Raw genomic sequence first — 12084 nt, 5'->3', positions numbered from 1 at the left:
TGGGGAGAAGACTTTCCTGGACTCAGTAAGGCAGGCTTTGTTTCCCAGTTGTAGCCACTGACTGTAGTTGCACTAGCCTGTGAGCCAAATGTGCAAAAAGCCAGCCCAGGAACATGTCTCTTTCTGTAGCTCTTTGCTGTCTTTTAGGAACTGTCAAGTGTCTGTCAAGGTCATGGTCCAGTGGTCAAGTTGCCCATCTGGGGCCTATGAACTGACAAATCTCACCTCCAAGGCATACTTACAGGCTTCTCAGTCTACAGCTGAGCAAAAGGCAACTGCCTTTGTTTGCCCTGGGCTGGGCTGAACCAAACTGTGAACCAAGAAGTGAAACCCACCATATCTGTATCTGTACATTTATTACTCTTGTAACAATAGATCTGTAGCCTCTGAGATTGTAGTATTGTCTGAGGTGACACATACAAATGGTATTTAAAGCTCTGGGTTGCTACATAATCATGTGTTCTGGTTGACTTTGGATCCAAAGGAATTTATTACCGATAATTTCTCCTTGATAGGAGAAAGCAGAATTGGAATTTGGATGGTGAGGTGTGTCCACAGGTGCATGACCTCTTGCAGATGTACCTAGGAGGACATGGATGGATTGGAGGGGAGTCCATCTTAAGCTCTGGGGCTCAGAGACCATTTTCTGGGACAGATCTGAGAGAAGTAGGAGCAGAAAGGAAACAGTCTGTGCTTCTTTGGCACCCAACCCAGGAGGCTGATGGCTGGTGATGAACTTCTGAGGGCTCTGATGTGTGTGTTTTACAGATTGTTGATAAGACTGACACTCCTTTGTTTGCCTTCAGGGTTGCTTTTTTGAGGATGTACTTGTCTGAAGTTCAAAACTTTGAGAGTGGAAGCATGTGGGTGGATTTTTTTTACTTTTTTGTTAAATGCAAACTCAAACATGTAAACCTGAGAGCCTCATTTTAGTGACAAACGTTGCCCAGATGAGGGTTGGAACCACCAGGACAACCTGTAACGTGGTGCTGTGGTTCAACCCCAACTGTCAATGGAGCCACTCTCTCCCTGCCCCCCCTTCTCCCCTCTGTGTGGGATGGGGGAAGAGAATCAGGAAGGAAGAAAAACCTCATGGGTTGAGACAAGAACAGTTTAAGAATTGAAACGAAACACAATTGTTTTTATTAATAATGGGATAATGAAAATCAAAAGAGAGAAATAAACCACAGGAATAGACAAGCGATGCACGATGCAATTGTTCACCACCTGCTGACCTATGCCCAGATGGTCTGCAAGCAGTGATCAGTCCTTTCCCACTGACTCTCTTCAGTTTGTATACACTGGGAATGATGCTCTATGCTATGGAGTATCCTTTGGGCTAGTTTGAGTCAGCTCTACTGGCCATGCTCCTTTACAGCTTTTTGTGCACCTCCTCAAAGGCAGAGCATGGCAAACTGAAAAGTCCTTTGCTTAGGGTAAGTGCTTATCAGCAACAACTAAAACATCAGTGTGTCAACATTACTCTCTCACAAAATCTAAACCACAGCCCTGTACCATCTACTAGGAAGAAAATGAACTTTCTCCTAGCCAAAACTGGGACTGCGTCAGATCCATGCACCAGGGCATATCAAAAGCCTGGTGAGGGACACAGGGCCATAGAGCATAGCTGCTGTCTGCATGTGCCCCTGCTGACTGCAGTGCTGTGTGCAGGGAAATGTCTGGCAAAGGGCAACAGTCAGATGTGGTGGACCTAAGTGGTGGATAACTTGCAAAAGCAGACACATTGACAGGAATGTGTGCGTTTTCTGAGGAAGGTGTTTTCTGGGAGCTATTCCCCACCTCTTTCCTGTGAATGAAAAGACGATTTCTGCTTTGACATTAAAGAGCTACGGTGCCAATAAAAGGAAGAAGAAAAGAAAATGATATTCACAGTGTTGTCTGTTGAACTGTAAAGTGTGAGCTGTGATTACTTGCTGGACTTCTAAAGCTGTTGCTTTCCCTGTACTGCAAAGCATAGATACCTTTAGTTATCCTGTCAGTACTGCTGGGCTTTCCTGGCTTATTTATGTGGGAATACTAGTTCTGGAGAGGCTAAAGCCTGTAATTTGATTAATAAAGATACAAATATTTTTGTATCTTTAACATTAAATTAATACTTAAACATTAAATTAAATCAACTCAACCACACCAGTGTCAACCATGGCATGCAGAAACTAATCCAAAAAGGGGACTTCTCACAGGGGAAAAAGTGAAGATGCTCTTTATCCTCATCTTGTTTACAGATATGCATATCTGCATAGGGGCATTTGGTAGTGTGCTGAGCAAAACCCAGTGCAGACAGGGGTGTGAGGCTGCCTGTGTTGCAGGGAGCTGCCAGGATGCACAGTGCTGCTGGCCTGGCTTTCCACAGTTGGAGCAGCAAGACTTCATGCAGTCTGAGAAAGTGTGCTGTGACAGGAGGCATCCTGACCCACCGACTTTGAATTTGAACTCCTGCATTTTGTACCAGATCTCCAGTAACAGGTGAGACAGGAGCTCTCCACCTGCTGCAGATAAGACACCCTGTGAGCAATGACACACATATTGATTCTGCTGGACCTAGAGCTCAGTCTTGTGTATTGGTGTCATGGTTTAACCCCTGATAGTGACTAAGAACCTTTCCCTTGTAGGATGGGGAAGGGAAGTGGAAAAGAAAACAAAACTTGTAGGTTGAGGTAAGAACAATGTAATAACTTAATTATTTGTATTATTATTAATAATAATTACAACAAAGAAAAAGAATATAACAACAGGAGAGAGAGAAACAAAACCCAAGGAAAGACAAGTGATGACCAACACAATTGCTCACGGCCTGCCCAATGATGCCTGAGCAGTGATTCACCCCTCCTCCCTTCCTCTTCCCAGTTTATATACTGTGTGTGGTATGGAATAGCTCTTGACTAGTTTGGACAGCTGTCCTGGCCACACTCCCTCCCAGCTTCTTATGCTTCCCCAGACCACTCACTAGTCTGGTGAGGTGAGAGGCAGAAAAGGCTGTGACACTGCATGCACTGCTCAGCAATAACAAAACCATCCCTGTGTTATCAACATGAATCCCAAAGAAAATTAACTCTATCTTATCCAAAACCAAGGCAATTGGAAAAACCTCTTTCTGAAGCCCCAAGAGACTGAAGGTTTGGAGATGCCTAAGATGCAACCTTAGTAGGTTGTTATGGGTAAGAAGCAGTTTTCTGTCCTGCATGCCATCCAGTCCCTGGTGGGTACTGGGGTTCTGATTGCTTAGCGCAGTGAGTTGCCACCTAGCAGTCTTGACATGCCCTGTGATAATCCCAGCAGCACAGTCCTGGCTGGCAGGGCTTATAGCTTCAAACCATATTCACTTCTTTGAGGGAAAAATGCAGAGCCCTTCCCAAACCTAGCTAAATTCCTCTGAAACAGCAAGAAGGGATGAGTGGTACAGTGGGGTAGATAAGGTTAGGCAGTGTTGCAGATGTGTGGGGACGTCAGTCAGTGTGGCTGCAGGATGCAGGAAGAACTGTCCTAAATTAACTCAAAGCAATTAGCGAGTTGTTTTTGAGGGCTCTGCAGGGAGTGGAGGATAATTCCTGAGCTCTATACAGATGGCAGCTTGAACCTTTCCTTAAGGAAAATTATCAGAACAAGTAAAAGTGAACACTTGGGAGAAACAATGAAACAAAAGAGGCAGAATGAGGATGGCAAAAACAATCATGTCAACATACTCTGATTTTTCTCGTGCAAAGAATGCCTGATAGGTGTGGAGAAGCAAGGGATGTCATTTATATTGACTTTGGAAGAATGTTCAGTGCTATCCCACACAATTAAGATAAAGAAATATGTGCTAGATAAACCTGTCTATCATAAGAGAGGGTTGGGTGGAGAGGAACCTCATGAGGTTCAACAAGGACAAGTGCAGAGTCCTGCATCTGGGAAGGAACAACACCATGTACCAAGACAGGGTGGGGATTGACCTGCTGGAGAGCAGCTCTGCAGAGAGAGACCTGGAAGTGCTGGTTGATAATAAACTGAACATGAGCCAGCAATGTGCCCTCATGGCCAAGAAGGCCAATGGCATCCTGGGATGCATCAAAAAGAGTGTGGCCAGCAGGTTGAGGGAGGTTCTGCTTCCCCTCTACTCTGCCCTGGTGAAGCCTCATCTGGAGTCCTGTGTCCAATTCTGGACTCTCCAGCTCAAGAGGGACAGGGAACTTCTGGAGAGAGTCTAGTGCAGAGCCACCAAGATGATCAGGGGGCTGGAGCATCTTCCTTATGAGGAAAGGCTGCAGGAACTGGGGCAATTTTGGAGGAGACTGAGGGGGGATCTCACTAATACTTACAAATATCTAAATAGTGGATATCAGGAGGTTGGGACATCCCTTTTTTCTATTATTATCTAGCAACAGGACATGGAGTAATGGGATGAAGCTGGAACACAAAAAGTTTCATTTAAACATAAGAAAAAACCATTTTATTGTTCAGGTGAAGGAGCCCTGTCACAGGCTGCCCAGGGAGAGTGTGGAGTTTCCTTCCTTGGAGCTCTTCAAGACCCACCTGGACACGTTCCTATGTGACCTGACCTAGGTGGACCTGTTTCTGCATGGCGATTGGACTAGATGATCTCTAAAGGGCCCTTCCAACCATTTTAAGATTCTGTGATTATAAGGCACATGTAAATTTGGTAGGGGGAAACTATACAGGAGAGTTTATGTGACATTTGTCAAAATGCAAAGATTTATTAGGAAGAGTTTTACAAGGTTCTTCCTGCCATCTGATGCTGTTTGGTATTTTAGTTAGTTACTTGAGACAAAGGAATAAATAATAAACAGGAAACCAGGAAGAGCAGGATGCTTGCAGAAGGACAGGGCTCTGGCTTGAAATTGCCTTGATAAGCTGAAGAAATGGCATGGGAAAATGAGCATACAGTTCAGTAGCGAGAGGTTCAGGTCTTCAGATGACGCAGTACTGTCAGACCGAATTCAGTTCTGCAGAAATGTATCCAGGGGCTGCAATTTGTTACAGGCTGAGCAAACCCAGTGACAAGTTGTAGCAAGAAAATTATATGAAGAAGAGAGTATCTGGTAAACTATAAAGGAAGCGTCTGTTTATCTGTATTAGTAGAACAGATGTATGCCAGTTTTAGTTGCAGCTGCTCTGGAAATATACAGATCTGCCAAAGAGAGTGATCACAGAATGACAGAATGATAGGAGTTGGAAGGGACCTTTAGAGATCATCTAGTCCAACCCTCTACTACAGTAGGTCCACCTAGATCAGGTCACTCACGAACATGTCCAGGCAGGTTTTGAAATCCTTCAGAGAAGGAGACTGCACACCCTCCACGGGCAGCCTGTGCCAGGACTCCTTCACCCTCACAGTAAAATAGTTTTTCCTAATGTTTAAGTGGAACTTCTTGTGTTCCAGCTTTTGTTCATTACCCTTTGTCCTGTCATTGGACACTACAGAAAAAAATGTTACCCTATTCTCTTGACATACACCTTTTAAATACCTTTAAGTACTAATGACAGGAGAAGAGGACAAATTGATGAGCTATCGATAAAGCGTGGCTGACAGCAGGAGAATGAGGTAAAAACTGGAGAAGACTGGAAAGCTATGTGTCCACTGTGTGTGAGGGGAAGCTTGCTGCAAGGAGAAGGGGACAGTCATTTTCCTGTGATCTGGCTAAATAGGACAAGAAGCAAGGGACGTTGATTGCACAAAAGGAGATTCAGTTTTGAAGGCAGGGAAAAGCTTTAAGTAACAGTAATTTTTTCATAATTGTAAAGGCAGCAGTGTGCTGGGAAGCACATTTTCACAGGAAATGGATGGTCTGTCCATTACTGGAGAATTTTAGAAAAAGATCCTTAAGGAGGGATGTACAGAAATGAATGAGAAGAATAGAAAGAAAGATGAACTCCTAAGACCTCTGATGATCTGCCTCTGTTTCATGAATTTATCCTTCCTGGAAGACATATAAGCACGTGAATAAGGTGGTGAAAGTCTAGTTTTCATGTAAGCCTGTAGTATTCAAAAAGTAGATATTTCCCATTTTAGTCCAGTGATCCACTTAAGGACTGTCTTGCTAACCTCATGTTGCCTTACCACTGCAGTGAGAAACCACGCTAGTACTGGTAACTGAATGGATCATGTCACAGAGATTTTGGCTTTTGTTAGTGCAGTTTGTCTTGTGAGGCCTGGCAAGAGTTTACAAAAGCTGTGCTGACAGTCCATCCACCTCACTTTTATCTGTGTCTCTGCTAACTGTGTTCCATTTTTTGATTCTTTGATGTCATTTTGCTTTCCCCAGCCTCCCTTGAAAACCTAACATTGCTTTCTTGCTTTCTTCATACAACTGGATTTAGATGACAGAGTGCATACTGTAGTCCAGTTATTTGGTTGTTTTAAGTCATCTAGTTGAGATGCTGCTTGTTTTCCTTCCCCTGAGCATGTCCTGTCTGGTGAGTCCCTGGCCGGCAATGTCATGTTATAGGAACTTCTCTCATCTCTTTTATGCTGAACACGCAGAGAAACTTCTTGTTGACTTTCACTGTATTTGCTCAGGATGCCCTCTCTAGAGATTATTGTGCAGTTTTCACAGAGTCAGCATGGCTGGGAGTGGAGGCATCTCTGGAGATCATCTCCAACTGCTAGCTTAAAGCAGCTTCACCTACAGCAGGCTGCTCAGGGTACTCTCTGGTGGGTTTTGGATATCTTTAAGGTTGGAAACTCCACAGCTTCTCTCATCAACCTGTGCCAATATTTGACTAATCTCATGGAAAAAAGTTTCTTTATATATTTAACTGCCTGATCAAGCTCAGATTGAAGGACTGATCTCTGTATTAGAAGGCACATATACTCTGTATTGCACCTTTTTAAGTGGCATTTGCTTTCTTCCAGTCCTCAGAGACATCCCTCAGTTGCCCTGGCCTGGGTGCATGCCATCAGGCCCTTGTGCATGTCCAGTCGGTTTAAATGTTCCCTGATCTGTTACTCCATCAACAAGGGTAAGTCTTCCTCACCTTGGACTTTCCACAGGTCAGAGGTGCAGGATACCTGAAAGCTGCTCTTAGCAATGAAGACTGAGGTGGAAAGGGCATTCAGTGCCTCAGCCTTTCTGGTGTCCTTTTTCACCAAGTCTCCATTCCCATTCCTCAGCAGGCCCACATGTTCCCCAGCTGTCCTTTTGCTGATAATGAACCAGTAGAAACCTTTCTTGTTACCTTTCACTTCCCTCACCATATTGAACTCTAGGTGGGCTTTAGCTTTCCTAAGCCCAGCCCTGCATCTTTGGGCAGTGTCCCTGTATTTCTTCTAGGACACTTGTATCTACTACTGCCTCCAGTGTGTATCTTTTTTTTGTGAGTTTTATGAGGATGTCCTGGGTCATTCATGCAGGTCTCATGATGCCTTTGCTTGTTTTCTTGCATTTTGGGGTGGACTATTATGAACTTGGAAGAGTGAACCTTGAAAATCCTGCTATGCCTGTGCTTGAGAAATAAGTTAGTGGCTTTTGTGCCAGTTAGAAATTGTTTCTCATCTTCTTAGTAGTACTTTTTAATATTGGATCTGCCTTAAACTTATAAGCCTCTTTCTATTTTCTTCATTTGGCTGCAACTTTAACCCCTCTTGCTCCTAGTGTTGTGCTATTGGCTGTTTCTGTGCCACAAGATCTTAACTATTTTAGCTGCTTCTTCTACTGCTTCTTTGCAACAAGCTTTCACATTTATGTTTCAAACTTCTTCCTGAGTCAAAACAGAATTGCAGTTAATGTTTGGAATTTCTGCCTTCTCTGGATAAAAGAGAAAGTTTACATTTCCTCTAAGAAAGGAGCTGAGATGCTAGAGATCTGTTATGAGACCTATATCCTCCTGGTGTGCCAGCAGCAGCCTCTTAGGTACCAGAGAATTGGAGGATGGCCTCTGCCTACTGCTGGCAGTTGTTGGGGACAAGATAACCTGTAAAATGTTCATCTTCGTGATCAGTTCTTAGCAATATTTCATCCATAGTAATGGCAGTGTGTTTCATACAGCCTTGCCCCAGACCTTTCACACTCAAACCAAGGAATGCTTAAAAAGAGAAAGGACAGGAGGACCCTATCAATACAAGGTTTGGATGACTGTAAGAGGGTTTGGATTTGATTTATTTGATGTACATTCTTTTGGGAAGAGCTTGTTATAAATGAGATGTCACTGAGCAGGAGAGGACAGGAGGGAGGAGTATTTGCCTTTGTGATAGAGATTTTCATCATGGGGAAGCAAGAGCTGCTAATAGTATGAGATGAGGATGGTGTCAAACCAATGGTGCAAAGAGGTGGTTTGGCAAAGCCTTCACATGATCTTGTAACAGTCTGACAGCACAGTAATTCCCTTGGCATTTTAAGGGGTGTCCTCCAGCTTATTTGCAGGCTACAAACTAAGGACTGCCTCTTCATCTTCCTGGTGGTGCATACGGCTTGGTGTTTGTGAGTACAGCCATACCATTAGTGACCTGGTCATTGAGAGACTTACAAGCCCAACCCATGAGGCTTCCCTCAGGCTACTGGTGAGTCCTCTCTGGAGCCAGGAGGTGAGTGCCTCTGAAAGTACTCAGAATCACAGATTCTCAGAATCCTAAGAGTTAGAAGGGACCTTGAAAAATTCATTTAGTCCAGCCCCCCTGCCAGAGCAGGACCACTTAGTTAGGTCACACAGAAAGTTGTCCAGGTGGGTTTTGAATGTCTTCAGAGAAGGAAGCTCCATTGCTCCCTCACCCATACAGTGAAGAAGTTTTTCCTTCTATTTCTTTAGAACCCCTTATATTCCAGCTTGTGCCTGTTGCCCCTTGTCCTATCACTGGCCATTGTTGAGAAGAGCCTGGCTCCATCCTCCTCTTCATGTATTTGTAAACATTAATGAGATCACCCCTCAGCCTCCTCTTCTCCCAGCTGAAGAGCCCCAGCTCCCTCAGCCTTTCATCAGAAGGCAGATGCTCCACTCTGTCATCTTGGTGGCCCTGGGCTGAACTCTCTCCAGCAGCTCCCTGTCCTTCTTGAACTGAGGGGCCCAGAACTGGATACAATATTCCAGATGTGGTCTCACGAGGGCAGAGGGAGGAGGAAGAGAACCTCTCTTACCCTACTGCCCACAGCCCTTCTAATATACCCCAGGAGGCCACTGACCTTCTTGGCCATGAGGGCACATTGCTGGCTCATGCTCATCCTGCTGCCCATCAGCACCCCCAGATCCCTTTCCCCTACACTACTCTCTAAGAGTTCATTCCCCAACCTGTACTGGTACATGGGGTTATTATTTCCCAGATGCAAGACTCTACACTTGCCCTTGTTGAATTTCGTTAGATTTCTCCCCACCCAACCCTCCAGCCTGTCCAGGTCTCATTGAATGGCAGCACAGCCTTCAGGTGTGTCAGCCATTCCCTCCAGTTTAGTATCACCAGCAAACTTGCTGACAGTGCCCTCTGTTCCCTCATCTAGGTCATTAATGAACATATTGAACAGTACTGGTCCCAGGACTGACCCCTGAGGTTCTCCACTAGATACAGGCCTCCAACTAGACCCTGCCCCATTGATCAGAACTCTCTGCCTTCTTCCCTTCAACCAATTCACAATCCACCTCACTACCTGAACATCCAGCCCACACTTTCTCAGTTTTGCTGTGAGGATGCTGTGGGAGACAGTGTCAAATGCTTTACTGAAATCGAGATAAACCACATCCACTGCCCTACCACCATCTCTCCACCTGGTTAATCCCTGCTCTGATGGTTCTTCAGGCCAGGGAGAACCACAAGCAGAAGTCTCTGGGAGTAGGTTTCAATCAGGATAAGAATATCGCTTTTCTTTTTTTGTAGGCAATAGGTTAGAGGAACACTTACTACATGATATTAGTACTGTAGTTGCTACTTATTATTAATTAAGGGTTTGAAGTTAGCTTACGGAGTCTTTTGATTAGACAGAGTGTCCTGCCACAGGCACATTGGATGGGAAATTGAAACTGAGCACTGGTTGTTTGTAGCTAGGGAGTTGCTGCAGACCAGCACAACAAAGAGATATATTTCTTGCTGCTTGATTGTTTTGTGATAATTGTGCTCCTATCAGAGCTGCACACTGTTTTTTTCAATGCCTGCACTTGTGACTTTGCAGGTCTCAGGGAGTGAGATATTTGTCCCGTGGGAACAGTAGCATTATTTAGAGTAAATATAATCATGTGATGTATTTATCTTTGCCAAAACCATCCCAATCTAGCTGCGTGGACCTGGGACTTAGTTGGCTTGGTCGGTTAGTCACCTGCTAAGAGCAGATGTTTCACAGTGAACATGTTTGTCTGTGAGTCTTGCCAGTGTACTGCACCCAGATAACAGATGTCTTCTGCAGGAGGTGTGAGACATAGTGGCCTTGCTGATCTCAGATATGTACCACACTACTCCTCAGCTGTGCCCTGATACTAGATAGGTAGGAGTAGAAGGTTTTGCAGCTGTTCCTCTGCCAAGATTCAGCAAGATGCAGCAAGAAACACTCATGCCTCTAATCAGAAGTGGGGGAAATGGTCTCTTTAAAATGGAGACACTGAAACCAAGACCTCATATCTGTGTGATGATTGCAAAAACCTGGTTTGGAAGCAGGTAGCTGATGTCTTCCTGCTTCAACATGAATCTATTGGGACATCAGGGTGAAGAGAGGGGAGATACATTTTATGGAACTTTCTTGTGCAGTCTGCTCAATATGTTCTTATGCAATGAAATTGACAGTGCATGTAGCTGTCTCTCAGGCAGAAAAATATCTCATGATAAATTAACTGCCTTATTTAAAATAATATATTTAACTGTTTCCTTTCTTTAGGCTCTGAGGTACTGGGAATGTCTGTCCTATTTCCCATGCAACAGCATGGTGTTCAGTGTATGTCAGTGTTGAAGCTGACTTCATGTGCATCTTGCTGTCATTATCTGTTTCTAAGCATTACCTAATTGTCATTGGCAGAGACTAGGTAGCTGAAAGGGTCTTTACAGACTCCCAGAGTGACTCTTGTCTTTTGGCAGCAAGTTACATCATTCATTTTTGGCTGTGGAAGAGTGAAGTTGAAGAAAAGGACAGGGAGGGGAGAAGAGAGTATTTAGCAGGAGAAAAGTATAAGATGAATGAAACTGAGCTGAAAATAGTAGGAGAGAAGGGACCAAGGACCGAGGCAGGTTTCAGGATGGCCAATGACTCTGGCTTTTGTTTGACTTTATTACTTGGAGCTGAGTACATGTAAAGATTTTATTTCATGGGCTGCTGACACAGGACTGAGAAGAGGATGTGTGTCTTCTCTGGAGCCTTCTGGTTGTGTACTCTTCTGCCAGTTTCAGTCTGCTTATTTGCATGGAGTTGGAAGTTTGAATCTCTTGTGACAGTCTCCTTGGATACTTGCAAACAGTGCTCTCAATAGACTAGCAAGGCAGTCTTATGGTTTTTTTGTCCATAGGAACATCACCAAGAAATGAGGTTGAAAGGGAAAAGGCATTACTTTTACAAGTTTAGCATTCCAAAAGTGAAAATGAAAAGGGAAATTATTTTTTTTCCTGTATTTAATACCAAAAATATTCATTATAACTTTCAAAATACCCCTTATTATCATTTGCCTTCGTTCCTTTCTCCCCTTTTTATCTCTTGACCCTGCATGCTAGAGAAGGAATGAGGTGTAATTTTTTTCTTGATATGTCCTCTGATTTTCAACTATTGCTACCTTTCAGGAGATTGAGACCTCAGAAAAGTCCTTCTGAACTGTAAATTCTCTTGATTTTGTGTCAAATGAGGATGGGGAGGAAGAATCTAGGCTGCATCACCTGATCACTTGAAGTGCTTTTTGGAGTGGCAGTTGAGATATAGGCAAGGGTTTGGAAACCTGCCTACGAACAACAGAAAAAACTACAGTTTTGGAGTATTGTCCTGCTATGTGCTTTCCCCAGGAGTGCACTGGGGTGAGGTCTCCAGAGATATGGCTGAATTTCAGCCCGTATCTCTCTATGCCGGTGCAGCTTTCACAGAGGAGTGCAACAAAGGCCACGTGGACCACAGGTTTGTGCAAAATTGAGGAAGTACAAAGCAAACATAACTATTACTAACTAGTTGGCATGTATTT

General features: G+C 44.1%; 1 protein-coding gene across 2 annotated transcripts in view; it reads left to right on the top strand.

The window, feature by feature from the left end:
- CORO2A (coronin 2A) overlaps nucleotides 1-12084 on the top strand; it is a 61777-nt gene that overhangs the window by 15417 nt on the left and 34276 nt on the right. The window contains exon 1 of one of the 2 annotated variants that reach the window (XM_062017634.1): nucleotides 6900-6978. The exons of the other annotated variant lie outside the window; for it this stretch is intronic. The gene's annotated coding sequence lies outside the window, so the exon portion shown is untranslated. Of the gene's footprint in view, nucleotides 1-6899; nucleotides 6979-12084 lie in introns of those variants that run through there. 2 annotated transcript variants of the gene reach the window in all.

Source organism: Colius striatus, chromosome Z (genome assembly GCF_028858725.1).
Source record: "Colius striatus isolate bColStr4 chromosome Z, bColStr4.1.hap1, whole genome shotgun sequence".
NCBI classification, from domain to species: Eukaryota; Metazoa; Chordata; class Aves; order Coliiformes; family Coliidae; genus Colius; species Colius striatus.
Note: the sequence above shows the minus strand (reverse complement) of the source record. Positions and strands in the feature narration are given on the sequence as shown.